The sequence below is a fragment of the Ornithorhynchus anatinus genome, chromosome 12 (assembly GCF_004115215.2).
Source record: "Ornithorhynchus anatinus isolate Pmale09 chromosome 12, mOrnAna1.pri.v4, whole genome shotgun sequence".
NCBI lineage: Eukaryota > Metazoa > Chordata > Mammalia > Monotremata > Ornithorhynchidae > Ornithorhynchus > Ornithorhynchus anatinus.
The window spans coordinates 3798791-3826076 of NC_041739.1; the positions used below are offsets into that span (position 1 = coordinate 3798791).

The 27286-nt window shown below is 44.2% G+C and overlaps 1 long non-coding RNA gene across 1 annotated transcript in view; it reads right to left on the minus strand.

Annotated features, from left to right (window-relative positions):
* The window catches only part of LOC120638738, a 396554-nt gene extending 369590 nt beyond the window's left edge, over positions 1–26964 (minus strand). Inside the window, exons 1-2 of the long non-coding RNA XR_005660637.1 lie at positions 26927–26964; positions 25134–25251 (exon numbers count right to left, since the gene is read on the minus strand). This is a non-coding gene — a long non-coding RNA (uncharacterized LOC120638738). The remainder of the gene's footprint in view (positions 1–25133; positions 25252–26926) is intronic.
* Positions 26965–27286: the final 322 nt, after the last annotated feature.

Consider the following 27286-nt stretch of genomic DNA (forward strand, 5'->3'; position numbering starts at 1 on the left):
TAGATCAGCCCTAATTACTGAGCACTTACTTTGTGCAGAACACTGTACTAAAGGCTTGGGCGAGTACAATATCGTAGCGTTGGTAGACACGTTCCCTACCCGCAATGAGCTCACAGTCTAGAGGAGAAGACAGACATTAATATAAGTTACAGATATATACTAAAGTACTGTGAGCCTGAAGGAGAGATGAATAAAGGGTGCCAAAATGCAAGGCTTTTCCTGTTTTATGTGTTTTTGTGTTTTTTCGTTTTTTGGGTATTTAAGTGCTCACTATGTACCACACACTGTTCTAAACAATGGGGTAGATACAAAGTAAAAAAATAATAATAATGTTGGTACTCGTTAAGCGTTTCCTTTGTGCAGAGCACTGTTCTAAGCGCTGGGGTAGATACAGGCTCATCAGATTGTCCCACATGAGGCTCACAGTCTTCATCCCCATTTTACAGACGAGGTAACTGAGGCACAGAGAAGTGAAGTGACTCGCCCAAGGTCACACAGCTGACAGGCGGCGGAGCCGGGATTAGAACCCTTGACTTCTGACTCCCAAGCCCCGGCTCTTTCCACCGAGTCCAGCTGCTTCTCTGCAGGTTGGAACCAACTCTGCGAGTTGAGACATCAGGCACAGAGAAGTTAAATGACTTGCCCAGGGTCACAGAGCAGACAAATGGTGGAATGGGGATTAGAACCCAGGTCCTTCTAACCCCCTAGACTTGTGCTCTAAGGGAGTGGGAGAAGATGCCATGAGGGCTTAGGCAGGGAAGGGAAGGCTCCTGGAGGAGATGGGCCCTCAATAAGGCTTGGAAGCCGGGAAGACTGACAGGGATTGTACTAGAGACAGGAAACGAAAGGGCAGACGTCACGTCTGCCAACTTTTTAGTATTGTTCTCTCCCACACATTTAGTAGAGTGCTCCGGGCACGGTAAACACTCAGTGAATGCCACTGATTATTTGATTGATTGATGGAAAATTACCTTTTTTGCCCGTTTTCTTCACTGTACTAAAAAGCTTTATCATAGCCGAATATAATCATTAGCAATCCCATATTGAAATAGAGACAAGTATGTGGCCACTCAACTAATGCTCATCTCAAAAATAACTCAGTGAAATGTGCCATTCATGCTCCAATGAGACACACGCAACTTTATGAAACGTGAATGTACCTTTTCCACAACTCACGCGTTATTCTTAACAAATATGAGGGGTTTTCTTTTTTTTTTGTTCATTTACCGTTCCCACCAGATGGTGACTCACGGTCAGATTTACTAAACTAGAGCTTTAAATACAGGCACATTCTGGCACGAAATTCCCAAGGTGTGCTCTTTTTCATCTTTTCATGTTTTAATTTCCATCCCTTTCAGGTGGAAATCACTTCAGTGAAATGGATAATTGGCTGAGTTTTGCAGGGTTGAAGTGTTTGCCTCAGGTGAAGGGGGGTGGTCTCCAAAATTAAAAGGCAAATACACACACACACACACACACACAAAAAATAAATCTAAACTTTTCATATCTTCCTGTGGTAGATTTCCCCCCTCCTCTTCCCTCCTCCATTAAAAATATTATATTTTTTATATAAGGTAAAAATATATATATTTCATGGAATGTCTAGGTTCTGTCTTCATAAAATGCCAACTGTTGGGTTTGTTGGAGGAATTTTAAAGTGAAAGCAAAAAAAACACCACCCTATCCTCCCCTTTTAGACCGTTTGGTCATCGTGGGCAGGGAATGTTATCTTCTACTCTCACAAGCGCTTAGTAGTGCTCTGCCCAGAGTAAGTGATCGATAAGTATGACCGATCGATAATCCTCTCCGCTATCTGTCGCTCGGGCCTAATGCTTCCTCGATTGATAGCTGCCCTCTGGAAGAACCCGCATTCTGGTGTTCAAAATCGGGTTTTGCACTGGATAATTGTTGCGGGAGGGTCAGGATGAACCGTAATGTGCATTTCAGAGAGTGCGGTAACACAGAGTTCCTAGACACGTTCCCTGCCCAGTGAGTTTACAGTCTAGAGCTCTTTGTGGTCAGGGAAGGTGTCCACCGACTCTACCGTCTTGCGCTTACCCAAGGCCCTAGTACAGTATTCTGCACACAGTCAATACCACTGATGGTTTGGTACATTTGTTGCTTTCACTTTCTCTCCTCCAATTCTCTCCTTGCCACCCCACAATCCGACCCTTGCCTCCCTTACTCCTTGGAAACTGCCCTCTATAAATTCACAAACGAACTCCCTTCTTGCCAAATTTCATAGCCTCTACTCCATCCTCATTCTCCTCAATCTGTCACCTGTCTTTGGCACTGAGGACCACCCTCTTCTCCGGGAAACTTTATCTAACCTCAACCTCACCGACACCGTCCTCTCCCGGTTCTCCTTCCAGCTCTCTGGCCGCTCGTTCTCGGTCTCTTCTGCCGTCTCCTCCTCGGCCTCCCCTCCTCTACTTGTGGGAGTCCCTAAAGGCTCAGTTCTGGGTCCCCTTCTATTCGACCTCGAGCAAGTCACTTGACTTCTCCGTGCCTCAGTTACCTCATCTGTAAAATGGGGATTAAGCGTTTAACAAATACCATAATCATTGTTACTCTTAGCTATTATTATTCTCCATCTACACCCACCAACTGAGAGGAGCAGTTTGGTGTAATGGAAAGAGCCCGGGCTTGGGAGTCAGAGCTCCGTCGCTCGTTTGCTGTGTGACCTTCGGGCAAGCCACTTCACTTCTCTATGCCTCAGTTACTTCGTCTTTAAAATGGGGCTTAAGACTGTGAGCCCCACAAGGAACAAGCTGATTACCTTGTATCTACTCCAGCGCTCAGAACGGTACTTGCACGTAGTAAGCACTTAATAAATATCGTAATTATTATTATAACTCATGCGCTCCCGTGGCTTTAACCTCTCTCTCTATGCAGATATTCCCAATTCTACATCTCCGGCCCCGACTGACCTCTCTCCTTCTCTACAACCTGACATTTCTTCCTGCCTTCACGACACCTCTACCGGGATGTCCCCTGAACCCCTCAACCTTCCAATGTCTAAAATGGTATTTCTCAACTTTCTACCCAAACCCCGTCTTCCCCGAGACCCGCCCACGACCGTAGACAGCGCCATCCTCCTCCCCGTCTCACAGGCCGTAATCTCGACGTCGTCATCGCCACTCTCATTCCTCCCCCAGAGTCTGTCATCAAATCTCATCGTTTCTGCCTTTTTCACATACTAGCATCTACCCGTTCCTCTCCATCCAACCTGCTACCTTTTTGGACCAGGCACTTATCACATCCACCTTCGACTACGGCTCCGGCCTCCTCGCCGACCTCCCTGCCGCTCCCTATCCAGGAATTACTCTCTCTGTTGCCTCAGTTATCTGCTGTGTGGCCTTGGGGCAAATCACTTAACTTCTCTGTGCCTCAGTTACCTCATCTGTAAAAATGGGGATGAAAAAATGTGAGCCCCACGTGGGACAACCTGATTACCTTGTATCTAGCCCAACGCTTAATAAATACCATACTAAGTGCTTAATAAATACCATAATTATTATGTTTCTAAAAAAAAAAAAAAGTGCAGTCCACATCCTCCTGTTCCTCAGAACTTCTGATGGTTGTCCATCCTTCTCTGCATCAAACAGAAGCTCCTTCCCTTGACTTTAAAGCCCTCGGTCACCTCTCCTCCTTCTACCTTACCTTGCTGATCTCCTACTACAACCCTGCCCGCAGTTTACTTGTCTTGCTGTCAAACCCTTGTCAGGATCCCCCCTCTGGCCTGGAATTCCCTCTCCCTTAATATCTGAACCTTCACCACTGTTCCCATCTTCAAAGTCCTACTAAAATCCCAGCTGCTACAAAAAGTCTTCCCTGATTTCCCCACTCTAATATTTGTTAAGTGCTTAACATTTGCCACGCGCTGGGGTACAAACAAGATAACGGGCCCCACACTGGGCTAACGGTTTCTTTTTCATTTTAAGTAAGAGGGGGAACAAGTACTGAGTCCCCATTTTGTAGATGAGGGAACTGGGGCACAGAGAAGTTGAGTGACTTAGCCAAGGTCACACAGCAGACAAGTGACAGAGTCAGGATTAGAAGCCAGGAACTCTGCCTCTCAGATCCAGGATCTTTCCACTCTATTCACCCAGAACTCTGTGATAATAATGTTGGTATTTGTTAAGCACTTACTATGTGCAGAACACTGTCCTAAGCCCTGGGGTAGACACAGGGGAATCGGGTTGTGCCACGTGGGGCTCACAGTCTTCATCCCCATTTTACATATGAGGTAACTGAGGCACAGAGAAGTTAAGTGACTTGCCCATAGTCACACAGCTGACAAGTGGCAGAGCCGGCATTCGAACCCATGACCTCGGACTCCAAAGCCCGTGCTCTTTCCACTGAGCCACGCTGCTTCTCCGATACCTCCGTTCTGGGGTGCGAACCCTTAAGTACCTGCAACTCAGCCCACCCACAGCCCCAAACCACTTCTGCCTATACTCTTATACTCTATGTCTTGCTCTATAATTTATTTGCAGGTCTGTCTCCCCTTCTACTCTGCCATCTGTTTGCTGTGTGACCTCAGGCAAGTCACTTCACTTCTCTGTGCCTCGGTTCCCTCCTCTGGAAAATGGGGATTAAGACGGGGAGCCCTCCAAGGGTCAGGGACTGTGTCCAACCTCTTTATCTTGTAATCTATCCTAGTGCTTAGAACAGTGCCTGGCATAATAAGCACTTAAATATCATTCTCATCATTAGCATTATTATTCTAGACTGTAAGCTTCTCGTGGACGGAGGTCCCTTCTACCAACTCTGTGGTACTGAACTTTTAAGTTATCTGGGGAGTTGGGCAACCTCAAAATTGTATGGATAAAATTTTTAGGGGGTGTCATTTCTACATTCAACATTAAAGGCTTACTACAATGCTTTTCCCGCAGGAAGCGCTCAGTAAATACCATTGAATGATATTAAAGAAAGACATGCTTTGACTCTTGGTGACAGGGCCAAACAAGTCACAGTAGTTGTCCAGATCAAGAGTTATTTGTTAATAATAATGGTATTTGTAGTATTTGTTCACTGCTTACTATGGGCCAAATACTATTCTAAATGCTTGACTAGTTATAATAATAATGGTATTTGTTCAGCGCTTACTATGTGCAAAGCACTGTCCTAAGGGCCGGTGGGGTACATGGTGATCAGGTTGTCCCACGTGGGGCTCACAGTCTTAATTCACGTTTTTACAGATGAGGTAACTGAGGCCCAGAGAAGTGAAGTGACTTGCTCAGTCACACAGATGACAAGCGGTGTAGCCGGGATTAGAACCCATGACCTCTGACTCCCAAACCCGGGCTCTTTCCACTGAGCCACGCTGCTTCTCCAATATCATCGGGTCCCACAAAAGGTCCACAGTCCACGTAGGAGGGAGAACGATATTGAATCCCCATTTTGCAGATGAGGTAACTGAGGCACAGCTACATTCAGTGACGTGTCCAAGGTCACACAGCAGACAAATGGAGGAACTGGGATTGGAACTCACATCCTCTCACTCCCTGGCCCGTGCTCTCTCCATTAATAACAGCAACAATGATGATGGTATTTAAGCACTTACTATGTGCCAAGCACTGTTCTAAGCCCTGGGTTAGAGACAAGGAAATCAGGTTGTCCCACGTGGGGCTCGTACCCTAAATGAGAAGCAGCGTGGCACAGCTTTGTGACGGTGGGCAAATCACTTCACTTCTCTGTGCCTCGGTAACCTCATCTGTAAAATGGGGATGAACTGTGAGCCTCACGTGGGACAACCTGATGACCCCGTATCTACCCCAGCGCTTAAATACCAACCTGTTTTTTAATCCCCATTTTACAGGTGAGGTAACAGGCCCAGAGAAGTGAAGTGACTTGCCCAAAGTCCCACAGCTGATTATGGCGGAGCCGGGATTAGAACCCATGACCCCGACTCCCAGGTCCTTGCTCTTTCCATTAAGCAGGCCTCGCTGCTTCATTACTGTTATTAGTCAAATCCATCAGGCTGCTGACAGTACAGCTGCCCTAGATCTTGGATTAGAACACTTTATTCATCCCAGTTTCAGCCCCCAGAACCCATATACATATTCATAATTTCTTTTAACATCTGTCTCCCCCTCTAGAGCGTAAACTCCTCTGTAGGGATGGGACAGGCCTCCCAACTCATACTCTCCCAAACACGTAGCGCAGTGCTCTGCACACAGTAAGTGCTCAGTAAATACGACGGACTGAACTCAGAGGTTACCACGACTTCGGTTTTGTCCTTATCGTTTCATTTCATTGAAAAATTCAATGAGTAGTTTATATCCCCTAATGCTGATTCCTTTCCTAATCATTTTCCAACATCCCTAATCACTTTTTAAAAACACGAATACAGAGAAAATTCTTCCCCTTTCATATTTTCCTAGTCCGCCACTCAAATGACAGTCTTTAATGTAGCGCACATACTAAATTATCCCTGAATTGTTTTTCAAAAATAATTAGATTGAAAACTTTGCATACTAAATTTTAGCAAATGGAAACCGCTAGGAGAGTAACTCAGTGTACGCACACTGCAATCTATAATGTACCTTCCCAGTAATATAAAATGAATATAGCTTCCATTTGTAAAAGTTAAATACTTTTCCTAACACTTATTCATGAATGTTGCATTTTCAATAAGAGTAATGAAACATTTCCAATTAATTAAAAATGATTTTACACTCGCATACTTCCAGGCAAGAATGCAAGTGAAAAATGATTTTAAAACACAAGAGAAGATAAAGAAGAGTTCTCGTAAAAACGCAGTCCCGGCTTTTCCCGCCCCCTCCGATGGGAGAAGCGGCATAACCTGTTGGAAAGAGAACGGCTCCGCCAGTCAGGGGATTTGGGTTTTAATCCAGGCTCTTTCAATCTCCTGCTGAATCACCCAGGGCGAGTCCCTTAAATTCTCTGTGCCTCAGTCTCCTCATCTGTAAAATGGGGACTGAATAGAGCTGTCTTTTTTTTTTTTTAATCCTTTACAGTATTTTTTATGTTTTTACTATGTATCAGTTCTCCACACTCTCCCAATTTGGGGACAGGGACCGTGTCCTACTTGATCGCCTTGGATCCAGTCAGTCAGTCCTTCAATCAAATTTATTGAGCCCTTACCTGGTGCAGAGCACTGTACTGAACGCTTGGGAGAGTACGCTATAACACTGAACAGACACATTCCCTGTTCTGAACAAGCTTATGGTTCTTTGCACATAATAAGTGCTCCATATTATTATTATCATGCTCTTTTTTAATCATTATTATTAATACCATATTATTGGTAAGAAAATCAACCTCACGGAATGTGTGACTTCAGCAGCGTGACCTAGAGAAAAGACCACGGGCCTGGGAGTCAGAAGAGCTCAGACCTAAACTCGACTCTGCTATGTGCTGCTGTGTGACTTTGGGCGAGTCGTTTAATGAGAACAGTGAGTAATTATGGTATTTGTTAAGCCCTTGCTTTGTGGCAAGCACTGTTCTAAACACTGGGGTAGATACAAGGTAATGAGGTTGTGCGACATGGGGGTCACAGTCTTAATCCCCATTTTCCAGATGAGGTAATTGAGAAGTTAAATGGCTTGCCCAAGGTCACACAGCAGACTTTTATGGGCTTCCATTCTCTCATCTGCAAAACGGAGATTCAACACCTGTTCTCCCTCTTGTTCTGCGAATCATCATCGTGCATCTACCCCAGTGCTTAGCCCTTAATAAGCACTTCAATCATTCTTAGAATCGTTACTATCAAGAAATGCCACCTTATTAATATAACTCCAAGAAATATTCATCTTAAAGCATCTTAACTTTCTTGACAATCGTCAAAGCTACTGACAATCACAACTTCGGGTATGAAATGCTAGATGTGATGAAAAAGGTAAAGTTAGTTGTCCATTTAAACGTTTTAGAAGATCAGTTAATTACCAAGTTATTTCAATAGCCTAGACCTTCAAAATGGAACCACTCCCTTGACTGACAATTATAATCGGCTAGGAGGTGTATATTTTAATATCCAAATAGAAAATTGAACAAATGAGACACATGGCTTTTGATGCATATTCAGTGACATATTGCAGGAACAGATGTTTTTTAGGTTCAATCCAGTCATGAAAATTTATATGTGCCTATGTATCATCAGGTAGAAGACCAAAAATAAACATAAATAAACGCTACCTCTTCTCTACCGCATTTCCTTAGCTGTGATGTGTGTTTGAAGGTGAACGCTAAACAAGAGAATTTTATAATACGAATCTCTCAGTCACCCTTAACTGTGTTCCACCTGATTAATTTCTATCTATGCCAGAGTTTAGTACAGCGCTTAACAAATACCAACTGGCCCCCACCGTTCCTGATTTCCCAATCACTTCCAATTTGACCACTCCGACATGGATTAAACACGGAGAAGTAATGATAATAATGATGTTGGTATTCGTTAAGCGCTTACTATGTGCAGAGCACTGTTCTAAGCGCTGGGCTAGATACAGGGTCATCAGGTTGTCCCATGTGAGGCTCACAGTTAATCCCCATTTTACAGATGAGGGAACTGAGGCACAGAGAAGTGAAGTGACTTGCCCACGGTCACACGGCTGACAAGTGGCAGAGCCGGGATTCGAACCCATAACTTCTGACTCTCCAGCCCGTGCTCTTTCCATTCAGCCACGCTGCTTCTCCGAGTCACACTGCGGCATTTCTTAGTGGATAGACCCCTAACCTGGGAGTCGGAAGGATCTGGGTTCTAATCCCCTCTCTGCCACCCGTCTTCCATGTGACCTTGGGCAATTCACTTAACTTCTCCATGACTCAGTTCCCTCATCTGTAAAATAATAATAATAATAATAATAATAATGTTGGTATGTGTTAAGCGCTTACTATGTTCAGAGCACTGTTCTAAGCACTGGGGTAGACACAGGGGAATCAGGTCGTCCCACATGGGGCTCACAGTCTTCATCCCCATTTTACAGATGAGGGAACTGAGGCCCAGAGAAGTGAAGTGACTCGCCCACAGTCACACAGCTGACAAGTGGCAGAGCCGGGAGTCGAACCCACGCCCTCTAACTCCTCAGCCCGTGCTCTTTCCACTGGGCCACCCTGCTTCTCTAAAATGGGGATGAAGACTGTGAGCCCCATGTGGAACAGGGAATGTGCCAACCTAATTAGCTTTTATCTACCCAGCGCTTAGACAGTGCTTGACACCTAGTAAATGGTTGACAAATACCATTTATTATGAGATTCTTGGGGCGGGCACAGAAAGGTCCATCATGGAACTGGCCCATCACATCAATAATTGGAAACCCCTGCTTGAAATAGTCTCATTACAGGACAGAGAGAATTTTCTCCCGATAAATCTGGTTTTCTAATCACGGCAGAGACCAGAAATGGCAAACTAGAACTTATTTCCAAGCAGAGCTTACCTGAGCTGGAACGTACCCTCAATTCAATCACACGATGGTATTTATTGAGCGCCTCCTATGTGCATAGGATTGTACTAGACACTTGGGAGGGATGACAGAACAGAAATAGCAGGCACGTTCCCCGCCCTTAACCATCATACGGTCTTCAATCTGGGCCCCAAAACGATTTTGTGTAGGGTCTTTACACTGTTCATAATAGAAGTGGTTTCCCTTAATGCAGCACAGAAGCAACACTGTGTTTGGATGCAAATGTTGATGATAGAAGAGAAACGGCTGAAATCCCGCCTACACACAGAAATTTACCTCTCAAGGGTTCTGAGGTTTGCAGTGGAGAGAGAAAAAGCTGGCTCTTTTCAGTGAGGAAAATGGAGATGCTGAGATTTACGATCCATCAATAACGACGACTTGTCTCCTCCCCAGAGGCAGCAGAACATTTGTAGACACTTTAGGAATTTGTCACAACGTAATGACCGATATTTACTTCTTGCTAGTGTGTTCTGTTTATTAGGAACGCTGTTCCAGGTTTCCAGTGTTCCTAAAAACCTTGCGAGTCATCGACAGGGAATCGATCAAGCAGTGGCATGTAGCAGCTTGGCTCAGTGGAAAGAGCCCGGGCTCGGGAATCAGAGGTCATGGGTTCGAATACCAGCTCCGCCCCTCGTCAGCTGTGTGACTTGGGGCAAGTCACTTCACTTCTCGGTGCCTCAGTTCCCTCATCTGGAAAATGGGGATGAAGACTGTGAGCCCCACGTGGGACAACCTGATCACCTTGTAACCCCCAGCGCTTAGAACGGCGCTTTGCACATAGTAAACGCTTAACAAATACCATCATTATTCTTATAAAGTGCTTACTGTGTGCAGAGCAACGTACTAAGTGATCGGGAGAATACAATACGAAAGAATTGAGAGACGCAGTCCCTGCCTGCTGTTTGCTTACAGTCTAGAGATGGAAAGTGACATTAATATAAATTACAGCTAAGAACCTAAGTGCTGCGGGATAGAGGATGACTGAATATCAAGGATGAAAGGGTGTAGAGTTAAACGCATAAGCATTTTGGAGGTCATAGGGAGTAAGGAGAAAAAGGGCTTAAATCGGGAAGGCCTCTTGGAGAAGGAAGTTAATTTGGGACAGGGAAGGATCGTTTTTGGCACGGTCTGAAATATTTAGGTGGTGGAAATTTATCTCGTTTATGACCCTATTCTCTCACTTGCTCCTAGTTCTAAATTACTTTATTGTCGGTCAACCCCTCTAGATTGCAAGCTCCTTGAATTTGAAGATCATGCCTAGTGACTTAAAGGAAGAAGCAGAGGCCCGGGAGTCGGCGGACCTGGATTCTAATCCCGGCTCCGCCACTCGTCAGCTGGGTGACCTTGGGCAAGCCATTTCACTTCTCCGTGCCTCAGTGACCTCATCTATAAAATGGGGATGAAGACTGAGTCCCCACCTGATTACCTTCTATCTACCCCAGTGCTTAGAACAGTGCTTGGCATATAATAAGTGCTTAAATATCATAATTACTATTATTGCTAACTCTACTGTGGTCTCAAAAGTGCTTAGAACTGCACATGAAAGGTGTTCGATAAATACTCTTTCTGGAGTGATTTTGCATCCGCTCTTTACATCTGTTTCAAGAGTAATTCAATAAATAGGTAGGTCAAATACGTCAGAGAATAAGCGTGGTCTAGTGGGTAAAGCTTAGCATTGGGAGTCAGAAGGACCTGGGTTCTAATCCCAGCTCAGCCACACATCTACTCTGTGACCTTGGGTAAGTCACTTCACTTCTCTGGGCCTCGGTTACCTTAGCTGTAAAATGGAGATGAAGACTGGGAGCCCCAAGTGGGACAGGGATTGTGTACAACTTGATTAACTTGTACTTACCCCAGAGCTTAGTACAATGCTTGGCACAAAATAGCAAGCACTTAAATAACTTGAAAAAAAAAAAAAAAAGACTGCAGGAGACAATTCCCCGCTCTATAGCCTCAAACGCACGAAAGTATATATCCAACTTTTAAAGATCTCCAGAGAAGAATACTTCACAATTGTAGAGCAAATAAAATTGCTAATTTGCAAGTTCTATTTATATCACTAAATTGTCTGAGTTTTATACATGGATATTTATGTGCATTATTTATAAATGTGTATAAATATGCCAGTATTGCAACCTAACACCTTCAGCTAGAATCATCTGAATAACTTGTAATGCATTCCACACCATTAGAAATACTATTTAACCTGTATTTCTTGCTGACTATTCTCTAGCCTATGTAGTTACAAATGTTTAAATCATATTTTGACAAACAGTGTGTTTTCCATATACATTTTTGACACTTATTAATAAACTAAAAAAACCCCAAATTTAAAAAGATCAATCATGTAAATGTGGCAAGTAATTGACTTAATATACTGCTCTCCCCGAGACCACATTAGAATACATAATTTCGTAGAAAGAATGTTTATAGAGCTGGATGCAAGGTTTGCAACTCAATTTATTAACACTTCCTTTTTAGAAAAAAAAAATCTAAATATATCAACATATTCAAATTTTCAGTGGTTTGTGGATTATGTCTGATTTGTAGCTTTTGAAAAACTCCAAGCACATTCAAAGAGAATAAAAGGGCATCTAGACTGTAAATGGATCTCTAGAATGGAATCTCGTTAAGGGCAGGGAAAATGCCCACTAATTCAGTTATATTGGACTCTCCCAGTGCTCTGCACATAGTAAGTGCTCAATAAATACTATTGATTGACTTAGCAACGGAGTGAAAAGCGCTGCACTGAGCATTATGTCAAGTACAATAGAAGCACAAGGCAAGCAAACCCTTGCAGTTCTCCTGCTGGTGGAGCTCGAGGGAAGGAAAACCAAAGGAAAAAAGAAAGATTGTCGGATCCTTAAAGCCAGTGGCTTCCTCTTCCATGTCGTTTCAGGAAAACTGCTCCTGCCACGAAAAGTCCTTTCTGTCTTTCTACAAAGGCAGCTGTCGAAAGCAAGCCGCTCTCAATAATAACTATAATAATAATGTTGGTATTTGTTAAGCGCTTACAATGTGCAGAGCACTGTTTTAAACGCTGGGGGAGATACAGGGTAATCAGGTTGTCCCACGTGAGGCTCCCAGTCTTCATCCCCATTTCCCAGATGAGGTAACTGAGGCCCAGAGAAGTGAAGTGACTTGCCCACAGTCCCACAGCTGACAAGTGGCAGAGTAGGGATTCGAACCCATGGCCTCTGACTCCCAAGCCCGGGCTCCTTCCTCTGAGCCACACTGCTCTTACTCCCCGAAAGTTAGAAAACTCCTTGAGCGAGAAATCCCGGCATCTGGTCACCTTTCTGATGGTGAAATTCCTCACTGGAAGGATTTCTAACAAGAAGAACTGTGGTACTCGTGAAGCGCTTACTGTGTATCAGGCACTGTCCTAAGGACTGAGGTGCATACAAAATAACCAGGTTGGGAACGGTCCCTGTCCCACATGGGGCTCACGGTCTTCATCTCCATTTTATGGAAGAGGTAATTGAGACACCGAGGATAACAACAACAACAACAATGCTATTTGTTAAGCACTTACTATGTGCCCAGCGCTGTTCTAAGCTGCGGGATGGATACCAGGCAGTCAGGTTGTCCCACGTGGGGCTCACAGTCTTAATCCCCATTTTACAGATGAGATAACGGAGGCACAGAGAAATGAAGTGACTTGCTCAAAGTCGCTTGCCCAAGGTCACACAGCAGACGAGTGGCGGAGCCAACATTAGAACCCGAGTCCTCCGACTCCCCGGTCCACGCTCTTTCCACTAGGCCGCGCTGCTTCTCAGGGTGGGATTAGATTGTGGAGATATCAGGGTTGGCTTTGGCAAGCTAAAATTACCTTGGATATTTAAAAATGGGAAAGGAGGGAAAAGATGAGATTACCAATCATATGTATACATATATATTATGTATATATTGAGAGAGAGAGAGAGAGAGAGAGAGAGCACTTTGCTATTCAAAGTTTTGTAATAAGTGCTCAGAGAGTACAGTACAGAGTTGGTAGATACTGTCCCTACTCACAACCTGGGTTCTAATCCCGGCTCTGTCACCTGTCTGCTGTTTGACCTTGAGGAAGTCACTTAGCCTCTCTGTGCCTCAATTCCCTCATTGGTAAAATGGGTATTAAGACGGTAAGCCCCAGGGTGGGACAGGGACAGTGTCCAACCTGATTAACTTGTATCTACCCTAGCGTTTAGTATGATGCATCAAACACAGTAAGCGCTGCAATACCATGAAAAAAATCCAAACGGGTTTACAGACTAGAGTCTTGGCTATAACAGCGATGAGAAATAAAAGAAAAAATGAAGATATTCAAGTGTCGGTGTATTTCTAAGGTTCAACCATGGCACATCAAACGACAGCTCTCCCACCTTCACAGACCTTCTGTTATCATATCTCATCCAAAATACCTTGTATTTTCCCCAGTGCTTAGAACAGTGCTTGGCACATATTAAGCGCCTAACAGATACCATCATTATTATCATTCCTATTATTATCCAGGAGGCCTTTGCAAACTCATTTCTAATTTCCTGATTCTAGCATCAGCACTCTTCTCCCACTCCCTTCTGCGTCACCCGACTTATTCCCTTTAATCCCCTCCTAGCCCCCAAAGCACTCTTGTCCGTATCTGACATTTCTTTGTGTTGATGTCTTTCTCCTCCGTTCTAGACTGTAAATGCCTTGTGCTCAAAGAATGTGTCTGCTTATTGTTGTACTGAATTCTTCCACCTAAAGTGCCCTGCACACAGTAAACACTCAATAAATAAGTTTCACTGAATGAACTTAATTCTATATCACATTTCCACCATGCCCTCCCCCGTAGCACTTTTAGACATATCAAACGATGGTATTTACTGAGGGCTTCCTGTGTGCAGAGCACTGCACTAAGCATTCGGGAGGGTACAGTGCAATAGACACGATCCTGCCCACAAGTTGCTTAGCAGGGGGAGACCGGTTCACTTTTATACTTTCTCGCTGGTCACCCAATCTCACCTCCCTCCAATCTATATACCACTTTGCCGAAGCTTCGAAGAACCCGCATTTCTCCTCTCCCCAAACCCCTCGACCGGCTCTCCCGGGCCTCCTCACGGTCGGCTACGAAGCGCTCCGCCATCTTGCCCCAGGTCCCCTCTCTGCACTTCTCTTGGTTGGGAATCTGAAAAGTCAACTCAGTGATACTCGATATATTCATCGCCATGGAGGAGGAACAGGTCAGGATACCTAGGCCTTTCACTATTTCCTTCCCTGGAAATCAGGAAGTTTGTAAGGTCGCTTGTCTGAGGGACTTTTTCCTCCATCGGGTTTTACTGGAACACTGAGCAGGACACGTCACGACTCTGTGACTCAGTTTCTTCATCTGTAAAATGAGGATGAAAAGTGTGAACCCCATGTGGGACATGGACTGTGTCCAACCTGATTATCTTGTGTCTACCCCAGCACTTATTACAGTGACCGGTACATAATAAATGCTCAATAAATATCATAAAAACAAACAAAAAACAAACCAAACAACCACCGTCTGCAGAATCACCTAAAAAGACAACGTGGAAGAATGGAGAGCGGCTAGGGATCACTGGATTCAAGCTCTGCCCTGCTGGGTGGTGACCTCGGGCGATTCACTTAACCTTTCTGGGCTTCGGTTTCTTCATCTGTAAATTGGCACCTGACAAAACCACAGTTATCGTGGTTGTTATTCCCACCTCACCGTGCGTAGTGTGAGGAGAAATGAGATCACGTATTTCCACGAGTTTGGGAAAAATAAAAATGCTGCATAAAAAGGAATGCATTAGCAACCGACTCACTGAGTTGTAAAGTTCAATGTGAGCTTAGTTGATTTTTGTCCTCTAAATGGCTGACCCTTCTCCCTTCTCAACGTTGCTGCATCATCTTCGTACTTATGCATTCGTTACTTCTCATGACACAGTCGTACATGCAGTTTTCACTCTCCCTTTGAACACTTTTTGTCTCCCGCACTTGACTGCAAGCTCCTTGAGGATAAGGATCATATTTTATTGTCCTATCCTCTTCCAAGTGCCTAGTTCAGTGCCTGTACCTAGTAGATGCTTAATTCACTCATTCGATCATATACGTCGAGCACTTACTACGCACAGAGCGCTGTACTAGGCACTCGGGAGAGTACAGTGCAACAATAGACACATTCCCCGCCCAAATCGAGCTTACGATCTAGAGAGGAGTTTAGAGTCTAGTGATTGAGATGAATTTAAAATGTGTCACTCTCAGAGGCTCTTGATTTCCACTGGCCTTTCCCAGATCACTTGGCTCCCTCTAATCTGAAAACTCTCAAACAATTTCTCCTGAATAAACAAAATGTGGAAAGCTGTAAGAGAAAAGTTAATAAAAGGATTTAGAGTCTTATCTCAACTTGAATATTCCTCTTCGGTTCACACTCTGTACATCAGCCTTTAAAGCTGGTGTCATATGATGATAAGGGAGGGGGCAAGAAAATGTCTGCACCCCCAATCTTATTAATTTTAACTTTACATGTACAATGCCTATTTTTGCCCTAAAAGTTAAATAGCTGGGCCATTAGCATTTCTTCAGCTCATTTAAATATATATATATTTCCTGTTTAAAGGACTTTCGATCCAAAAAAATCTCATCCAATGTCTCGTCCCAGCAATCGAATTAAAACTCTAGGCAATGACTTACAGTCCTCAGCGGGACACCATTTTATGGAATTCATTTCAACGTTCTATTTACACACTTCAATTCTTAATAAAATCCAATTTCATTATTCCAAACCTATAATCTTGAGTGAAATAGAATAAGTGCATTCGTTAAGGCCGCATACGGTTATATTAATCAGTTACACGGTGCTTCACATTTGCAGTGGAGGGAAGGCGGTACTATCTCGCTAGAATGTGTGTTAGAGTTATTTGTAAGTGTAATCTCTTTTTTTTTTTTTATGTCCGATGTCTTGATTATGTAAACATTACAGACTGAAATGAAAATGTTTCCTTATTTACTCGAGTATTTATGACCCCTATAAGGAATGAAGGTGGCTTAGACACACCGAACCTTGAATAATGTAATGTTGTGTCTCAAATGACAGAAATTGATTTATGGGAAAAATTACCCTGACTGAAAAACTTTTGAGATAGGAAAAAAAAAAAGTCTACGGGCTAGGGTGGGTGGAGTCCAAACGCATAAGATCTAGGATAATAGAGAAAGCATTCCGGGAAAATCGAAAAGTAAAGACATCTAACACTGGATAGTACTGTAGGGGAAAAAGAAAAAAATCTATCCATTCTGTGGGACAAAAAAAAATCAACACTACTTTGATGTAGTGTTCAAAAACGGTTGATAAGGGTCTGAACATCTGAGTGACTCTGAAGGTCCCTAACACTTGAATTGAGAGATGAGTATTGCGGATGCAACGTGGGCCCGTGGAAAGAGCAGGGGCCTGGGAGTCAGAGGACCTGGGTTCTAATCCTGCTCCAGCACCTGCCTGCCGTGTGACCACGGGCAAATCCCTTCATGTCTGAGGAGATAGACGGAGGGCAAGTCAGAGCACTTGACGGGGATTTGAGGAGGTAAGGGGAACCAGGCCGTGGATCCAATAATAATGGTACTCGTTAAGCGCTTACGATGTGCCAATCACCGTTCCGAGCGCTGGAGTAGATAGAGGTTAATCAACTTGGACTCTGAGTCCCACAAGGGGCTCACAATCTTAATCCCCATCTTGCAGATGAGGTAACTGAGGTGCAGAGAAGTTAAGGGAGTTACCCAGGTCACACCGCAGACGTGTGGCAGATCCAGGATTAGAACCCAGGTCCTCCTGACCCACTAGCCCCCTGGGTCCGGGCGTCTGCAAGAGAGTGTCCGAGGGACAGCAGCTCAACCTGCCAATCGAGGCGATGGGGCAGCAGGAGGAAGGAAAGAGGGGCAGGGAGGCGGCACTCGGAAGAGTGGGAATATCAGGGAACGGCACGGAGCCGGAAATCGATCCGTGCCCTTGGCATCCGGTCAGGCTACTGCACGGCCCCCGGGACGCCATCTTCCCAGGTGCTGATGACTTTGGGGTTTTTTTGTGGTTTCTTTTTATGGTACGTTTTAAGTGTTTGCTTGAGAACCAGCATGGCCTAATGGCAAAAACATGGGATTGGGAGTCAGAGGACATGGATTCTAATCCCAGCTCGACCACTTTCATTCATTCAATAGTATTTATTGAGTGCTTACTATGTGCAGAGCACTGTATTAAGTGCTTGGAAGGGACAAATCCATAACAGATAGAGACAGTCCCTGCCCTTTGACGGGCTTACAGTCTATTCGGGGGAGAAAGACAGACAAGAACAAGAGCAATAAATAGAATCAAGGGGACGAACACCTTATTAACAAAATAAATAGGGTAATGAAGATATATACAGTTGAGCGGATGAGTACAGTGCTGAGGGGATGGGACGGGAGAGGGGGAGGAGCAGAGGGAAACGGGGGAGAAGAGCGCTTAGCTGAGGGGAGGTGAAGGGGGGGTAAAAGGGGGAGCAGAGGGAGCAGAGGAAAAGAGGGAGCTCAGTCTGGGAATGCCTCTCGGAGGAGGTGAGCTCTCAGTAGGGTTTTGAAGAGGGGAAGAGAATGAGTAAGGCGGAGGTGAGGTGGGAGGGCGTTCCGGGACCGCGGGAGGACGCGGCCCGGGGGTCGACGGCGGGCTAGGCGAGAACGGGGGACCGAGAGGAGGTGGGCGGCGGAGGAGCGGAGCCTGCGGGGTGGGCGGTGGAAAGAGAGAAGGGAGGAGAGGTAGGAGGGGGCAAGGTGGACAGCCTTGAAGCCTAGAGTGAGAAGTTTACTCTACCACTTGTCTGCTGCATGACCTTGGGCAAGTCACTAAACGTCTCCGTACCTCAGTTACCTCATCCATCAAATGAGATTAAGACTGTGATCCCCACGAGGGACAGCCTGATTACCTTGTATCTACGCCAGCGTTTAAAACAGAGCTTGGCACAGAGTAAGTGCTTAACAAATATCACTATTATTATTACGCGCCGGGCACCGTTCTAAGCTCTGGGGTAGATAAAAGTTAATCGGATCAGACACGGTCCCCGGGCCAAAGGGGGCTCACAGTCTAAGTAGGAGCAAGAACCTACTTGTAGCATTATTATTATTATTATTATCCCACAACAACTGTGTGTCGAGCACTGTTCTAAGCATTAGGGTAGCTACAAATTAATTAGGTCAAACACAGTCCCTATCCTACATGGGGCTCACAGTCTGAGTAGGAGGGAGAACAGTTATCTAGATCCCCAAATTCATTCATTCAATAGTATTTATTGAGCGCTTACTAGGTGCAGAGCACTGTACTAAGCGCTTGGAATGTACAAATCGGTAACAGAGACAGTCCCTGCCCTTTGACCGGTGCACAGTCTAATCGGGGGAGACGGACAGACAAGAATAGTAAATGTGACCCCAGAAGCCACCACAGCCATCACCAGTGTACATAACTATAATGATAAGTGGTATTTATTAAGCACTTACTGTGTGCCGGGCACTGTGCTAAGCACTGGAGTGGATACAAGCAGATTGGGTCGGTTACAGTCCCTGTCCCACTTGGGGCTGACAGTCTCAATCCCCATTAGACAGATGAGGTAACTGAGGCCCCGAGAAGTAATAATAATGTTGGTATTTGTTAAGCGCTTACTATGTGCAGAGCACTGTTCTAAGCACTGGGATAGATACAGGGGAATCGGGTTGTCCCATGTGGGGCTCACAGTCTTCATCCCCATTTTACAGATGAGGGAACTGAGGCCCAGAGAAGTGAAGTGACTGGTCCACAGTCACACAGCTGCCAAGTGGCAGATCCGGGAGTCGAACACATGACCTCTGACTCCAAAGCCCAGGCTCTTTCCACTGAGCCACGAAGTAAAGTGACTTGTCCAAGGTCACACAGTGGGCAAGTGTGTAGAAAGCACACTTTGTGGGGAGAGTGAGGAAATGATTAAATTAACACTTTAAGTACTCAATTAACCACATTTTTTGGTCTCTCTGTTGCTGTACTGTACATTCCAAGCGCTTAGTACAGCGCTCTGCACTCACTAAGCGCTCAATACACACGAATAAATGAATGAATGAATGAATGAATGATTAGGCAGTGTGGACCAGCCGAGAGAACACAAAACCTGGTGTCAGGAGCCCTGGGTTCAAGAGCCAGCTCTTAGACCCACCGGCCGAATGACCTCGGGAAAGTCATTTAACCTCTCTGCACCTCGGCTGCCTCCTCTTTAATAGGAGATGACCTAGACGGGGACGCAGCTCCGATCGGATAAACCCGGATTCATCCCGGCGGTCCGAACACAGCAAGAACTTAATGAATGCCATTTTGACTAGTGACGAATCCGGCCTGTGTCCATTTTTAAAAATCACTTCAAAATACAGTATCATGCCTCACGGAGAACAAATTCACTTCAAATGCTGTTATCTGCTATTTATCTCATTCTATATTGCCATTTTCCAGTGAGTGCTAATAAGTGCTTGCTGCTGAAGAGGTCTACATTTAACATCTGTCCCCGGCATATACCAATAGCACCTTCAGGGAACTGTCAGATAGATTGTTATTCTCCTTCTGTAACTCTCGCAAATCTGTCTCACATCATTTACATACAGATAGTTATAGGCATTCATCATTTGATTATGCTGACTGCTTCACTATTCTGATGTATAATGTCTCTTTAATGAGCCTCAAAAAATACAATATTCCTTGATTTATGACTGCTTAACTGAAAAATTATACAAATTGACAAAAAAAAAAAAACCACACCTCATAATGTATTTTCGTTTCCCCCCCCACCTTACACTTACATTTAACAGTGACTCATGAGTAAAGACCGTGTTTCTCTGACAAAAGAAATGATCAGATTTCAACTCGGCCCATTCCGGTATCTTGGCAGTTTTGTGCTGATGCTAAAATTTAGCGGCTGAAAGTGGATCACTTTTTTTAGTTTTTTCCTTCGCGGGGAAGAAGATGTAATGGACGTCGCTTTCAGTAACACAAAAGTGCGCCAGGCATATTAAAGCGTGTTGTCATAGCATTCACATGCTAGTGACTGAAACGAACCATTTGTTCTGGTAAAGTAAGCCTTGCTTTATTGGATATGCTGTAGTCATATCCCATTTACAGATTTCAAATAACAGATTGCATTTCTCTACAGTCGGTTGAAATCATGATGCTGTATGCACTCAAAATTGCGAGAATATGCCTAGGTGGTGAGTTTGGGTCAGCCCCTAAAGATTCTGTGCCTCGTTTTCCTCATATATAAACGGGTGGCTCAGTGGAAAGAGCCTGGGTCTAAGAGTCAGAGGTCATAGGTTCTAATCCTGGCTCTGCCACTTGTCGGCTGTGTGACTGTGGGCAAGTCACTTCACTTCTCTGGGCTTCAGTTCCCTCATCTGTAAAATGGGGATTAACTGTGAGCCCCACGTGTGACAACCTGATTACCCTGTATCTACCGCAGCGCTTACAACAGTGCTCTGCACATAGTAAGCGCTTAACAAATACCAACATCAACCAACCAACTGTTCTCCTTCCCTCAGATTATGAGCCAAGCAATCATATTTATTGAGCACTCTGTACAAACCACCGTACTAAACTTTTGGAGGAGTAAAATATAATAAAATGGCAGACACGTTCCCTGCCCAAGTGAGACCGAGGCGGTGTTCCATATGAGAATCATCTGTCTACTCCAGGGTTTAGCATGCTGCTTGGCACAGGGTAAGTGCTTAGTGGCTCAGGGGAAAGAGCACTGGCTTTGAAGTCAGAGGCCATGAGTTTGAATCCCGGCTCTGCCACTTGTCAGCTGTGTGACTGTGGGCAAGTCACTTCATTTCTCTGTGTCTCAGTTCCCTCATCTGGAAAATGGGGATTAAGATTGTGAGCCTCACGTGGGACAACCTGATCCCTTGTGTCTACCCCAGCGCTTAAAACAGTGCTCTGCACAAAGTAAGCGCTTAAATACCAACATTATTATTATTAATTACTATTAACTGCAACACTCACACTTTTTTCCGGAGAATCTTGTGGACTATACTCTCAAGCTTGCCAACCAGCTTCCTGCAACGGAAAATACTGCTGACACTTCTTTCTGAATCCCCTTAAGGAGACTGTGAACTAGGGAGAAATACATCTGACCTGATGCAGTAATCTCCTTGAGGACAGGGCATGTGTCTACCAACTCCACTGTACCTTCCTCTCCCAAGCGTCTAGTACAGTGCTCAATAAATGCCACTAATCGATACTGACATCCAAACACTAAAAGAGAGCCACCCTATGACATTAAAATGATTTCTCTTTCACAAGAGGAGATGTTTCGCCATTGTCCAGGAGGTACCTGCCTTTCTCAATGTAACTTTTGCAAGGTGGGGTTTAGGATAATTATGCAAATATTACATTGGCAAGCAGTTTTGCAAACTGGAGAGAGCACAGGCAGGCCTCGGAGTCTGGGAAATTCAATAATAATAATCATAACAATGACAACTACAACAGTTCTAAAGTGCTATGTGCCAAGCACTGTTCTAAACCCTGGGATAGATACAAGCAAATCAGGTTGGACACAGTCTCTGTCCCACATGGGGCTCATACTCTTAATCCCCATTTTACAGACGAGTTACTGAGGGCCAGAGACGTTAAGCGACTCGTCCTAGTTCCCACGGCAGAAAGGTAGCGGATCGAGGACTAGAAACCAGGCCCTTCTGGCTCCCGGGCACGTACTCTGTTCATTTAAGTCACGCTACTTCTCCCACTTACCTACTGTAGGACTTTGGCCAAGTCACTGCGCTTCCCTGAACCTCGGTTCCCTTGTTTGTAAAATGGGGATCGAATATCTGCTTAGAAGGTGATTCCCACGTAGAACAGGAACTCGTGTCCTACCCATATGGAATCTACCCCAGTGCTTAGTGCAATTAGACTCTGAGCCCGTCACTGGCTAAGGATTGTCTCAATCTGTTGCCAAATTATACCTTCCAAGCACTTAGTACAGTGCTCTGCACATAGTAAGTGCTCAATAAATACTACTGAATGAATTAATATTTGACAAGGAGTAAACGTTAAACAAATATAATGCTCAGTACAGTGCTTTGCACACAGTGAGCGCTCAATAAGATGGAATGAATGCTCTTCTAACTCTAATAATAATAATTCATTCAATAGTATTTGAGAGTTTAATGTGCAGACCACTGTACTAAGCGCTTGGAATGTACAAATCGGTAACCGATAGAGACGGTCCCTGCCCTTTGATGGGCTTATAGTCTAATCGGGAAAGATGGACAGACAAGAACAATAGCAATGATAAATGATAATGTTGGCATTTAAGTGATTATTATGTGCAGAGCACTGTTCTAAGCACTAGGGTAGATACAGAGTAATCAAGTTGTCCCACATGAGGCTCACAGTCTTCATCCCCATTTTACAATGAGGGAAACTGAGGCACAGAGAAGTGAAGTGACTTGCCCACAGTCACACAGCTGACAAGTGGCAGAGCTGGGATTCGAACTCATGACCTCTGATTCCCAAGCCCGGGCTCTTTCCAATGAGCCACGCTGCTTCCCTAAGAAGCACATATAGGGTATTTAATATGTAGGACCATAAATGTTGAAAAGATTCTAGTGGAGGAGAGAAATTTCCATTAATATTAGTGGGATTTTGTAACTGCCTCTTGAGTGCTAACTTGGCTTTGCATCAATTCTATGCTTCACCTACATGGGGGAAATGTAATTTGTAATTAGACAATGAGAGGGGGTAACAAGATAAAAAAAGAAAGAATCTGAAGAAAATAATCCCACCTCTCCGAGGCATATCCTTTCACATTTAGCCACTGGTAAATACATGGGAGAATGAAAAGATTCTAAATTAACCAAAGGAAAACACCATTATTATTCTATGAATGAAACAGAAAATCTTCAGAATTGCCAGTATAAACTGACAGAATTCTAATTGTGTTCATTCTCTGGATGATTGCAAAAAAAAAAAAAAAAATCACACTTGATGGGTTTTCAGAAAATTTTACTTGATATTATACATTATGCTTTTGAGTACTCGGTAAAAAAAGAGTGTTTTTATCAGATGCAGAATACTTCGCATGATGAAGATAATTACTGAAAATGTAGAAATACACTTGACCCTGTAGGTATATGTGGGTCTGGAAAGATCAATAAGATTTAAATTTATTCTTTTGGAGTCTAGTGTTAGTGACAGTCTCTCAGCTGAGGAATCTCATTTAATTTCCCGATTAGGTATTTTTTTTTTTTTTTTTTGGGTCTATGAGAGCTGAAACTTCCAGGCCTTTCTCCATAGGTGACAATCTTTAGGTGTCATTAATATGTATTTCACAGGGGAAAAACAACAACAACAAAAAACCTCCAAAAAGAATCTATACTGTTCACAATCGCTACCAGAGAAACCCACTGAGAATTATGAGAAAATAATAAATATGTATATAAAATAAACATGCATAAATAGTATACTCATTGCATTAAAATTAATTTCCCATGTAAAGACAGATGACTTCCAAAAGTCTATTCACAGCATCGAATGGTGGTCTCTTCTGGGCACCACCCTGAAGATTTCTAATAAAGTTGGCTCTCCACATGATATTCTGACTGCACTCTGAAATTTGAAGACCATCACCCCTAGAACCTGCTCATTTCTGGCTTCAACAGTTCTCTTTTATTGCAATTCGTTGACCTAAAAATCTTAGCTTATAACAAAGTGGGGTATTGTAATAGTAGGCCACTTGGGTTTGATGGTTGATGGGACAAAATTAATGGTTGGTTGCTCCTGGCATTCTCAGAACGATCCCCCCTCTGCCCCCCCCCCCGCCCCCAAAATAGAATAGACACAGAAATTTCGAATTACTACAGGAAGAGCATGTACTAGGAAAGGTAAATCTGGATTATTACATCTCCGCGGTGAACGAAAATTTCTTGGCACCGAGTACACGTTCGTGGATCGAAGTACTCAGAACAGCAAAATTGAGCAGCAAGGAAGACAGTCAGCCTTCTTCACTTCTCAGCCTGCTTACGGAGCGGCCCATCTACCTTCCCACTGGGCAGTCACCTCCTTCCAGAAGATTCCAATCTCCCAGAGGATTTTGGAATATGCGATTTCCCAGAATCTCCAAGCTTTCCATATCGCATCATCCTCTGGGAGATTGGGGCCTTCTGAAATTGTAAGAATGATTCCTTTCTTCTTTCCAGTCGCAGTTAACGTTTCTAATGGAAGTCTGAATATTTACCCCACCAGGCCCACCAGCGGAACTGGACTCGCCAAAAACACGTAAAGACCTCTCATCGCAATGAGTTCACACTACACCCTTTACAGAGTGTCAAATAAATTTCAAACCCTGGTTAGAACCCTCTCGTGTGGTAGTGTCCTAATCTCCGGTTGGATTACCACTGCCCATACCAAGCTGGCCAGCACCAAACATGAGTGCGCAAAGACCACCTAACCCATCTCTCTTCCATCCCACGTAAGGCATCGAAAAGATCTTTAGCCTTGACCTTGTTACGGAGGCCCCGTGTCACCAGCTGAGGAGGAAACGTTCAGACAATGCCCTGTGCCCTCACCCTGAACGTCAGAAATCTTTACACTCGAATGCCTTAAGTTGTTCTCGACTGCAGCGTTGGAGCAAGATCAAGGTGGAACCGCATTCCACCGTCACGTTGAAAATAGGAAAAACAATGTTTTTTTTTCTCTTTGAATACACTCACAATTAGCCGCTTCTCCAATCTGCCCCCGAGCTCCTACCAGCAGCTTTGGATCACGGGAAGAAAATCCAGGGAGTAGTTTCTCTTCACTCTCTCCAGTTTACAGTGTCACCGCATACACCTTGAGAAAAAGACAAAAATAATATGTCAAAATTGTAAAAGAAAACCCAATGCCCCCCCCCCCCAAATACCAACATAGTCTGTAGGTTCCTGGAATATCCGTGTATGATCTTAATTTCAGTTACAACTGTGGCTGAGCATCAGGGAGAGGGAATTAGGGATCGGGTAAATCTTTCTTAATATAATAATGACCCGATCGGTGAATAAATGCACCATGAGGTAGACAGAAACATTTGTCCTCAACTAAGGAGGCTTGAAAAATTTTCACACAGAATGTATTGCACATTGGGTGTAGGAAGTTTTCTTTGATTATTGCCTGCTTTGCTAGTATTAATCCTTTCTTCCTCTGTGTCTCTACATGTCTGTGAGCACCGAATCTCTGTCCTAACGTGCAAAAATTCCCCGAATAATTCATCGATCAACGGTATTTACTAAGCCCGTGCTGAGATCTCGGGAGAGCTGAATAGTGTTGAAAGACACAGCACCTGCCCTCAAGGACCTTATAGACTGGAGAAGGAGTTTATAATCTACATGAAGAGAGTTTCCCCAAGAAGCCAGAGAAAAAGTGAAACGAAACCTCAGAAGCTCTTAAATATATTCAGTCCCCCTGGTTGATAATTAGATTTGTTTGGGAACATGTCCACCAACTCTGTTGTATTGTACTCTTATTATTAAACTGTGCGCCCGTCAACGGGCGGGGACTGTCTCTGTTACCAATTTATCCATTCCAAGCGCTTAGTACAGTGCTCTGCACATAGTAAGCGCTCAATAAATGCTATTGAATGAATGAATACTCTTCCAAGTATTAGTACAGTGTTCTGCACATGAAAAGCAGTGTTGCCTAATGGAAAGAACATGGGCCTGAAAGTCAAAGGACCCAGGTTCTAATCCCAGTTCCGCCACTTACCTGCTGAGTGACCTTGGGCCAGTCACTTCTCGGTGCATCAGTCACCTTGTCTGTAAAATGGGGATTAAATTGTGAGCCCCGTGTGGAACAGGGACTATGTCCAACCTGATTTGCTTATATCTACCCTATAACTTAGTATAGTGCTTAGCACACGGTAAATACTTAAAAAAAATTTAAAAACAACAGAAAAAGGAAGTTCCTCCACAGAAATATTAGGCACCATGTAAGCACCTTACAGGCAAGGATCATATCTACCAACTCTCTTGGACTATATTCTCCCAAATAGTTAATGCAGGGCACCGGACAAAAATATTATTGATCAGTCAATTACGTGGAGATTTTGTGCACATCAGTGGACAGATATTTGGTTCTCACAGACATAAGGAGAGAGGGAGAAAGAAGCGATGATGGTATTGGGAAACCAGGCAATAACCAATGAAAACTTCCTACACCCAAAGTACATTTGGAGATGCTTTCTAAGTTATCGGTATCGACAGGCCACCTTAGTTGATTGCTTCACGTCCCAGGAATCAGTAAACTCTTATCAACCACAATCTCAAAATAATAACGATGATAATAATAAATGCAGCATTTGTTAAGTACCTACTATAGAACACTGTACTAAGCACTGGGGTAGGTATAAGAACATCAGGCCAGACACATTCCCTGTCCCAAATGGGGCTCGTAGTCTAATTTGGAAAGAGAGCAGGGATTGAATCCCCATTTTTCAGAAGAGAGAACTGAGGAACAAAGAAGTAAAGTGACTTACCCAGAACAAGTGGCGAGATCGGGATTAGAAGCCAGACCCAGGCTCTTTCCACTAGGCCACATTGCTTCTCCCTAGAACTGGGCCCTTCCTAACCTTCATCACCCTCAGAGATGGTGCCTTAATCATCCTGGCCCTCTGCACCTGTTTTTCATTATTCCTTTGAGCAGGGATTGGTTCCTTAAGGAAATGGGGCTAATCCAGGTGGTCACTAATTGACAGGATCGATTTTTTCACCTCTCTCCCTTGTTAGCACAAAACTCGGAACACCTGGGAAATGGGAGCAAATCAAGCAGGCTGGGCCGGTGAGGCTACACTATCTGTCTCTCCCTCTAGACTGTAAACTCTTTATTGGCAAAGAAC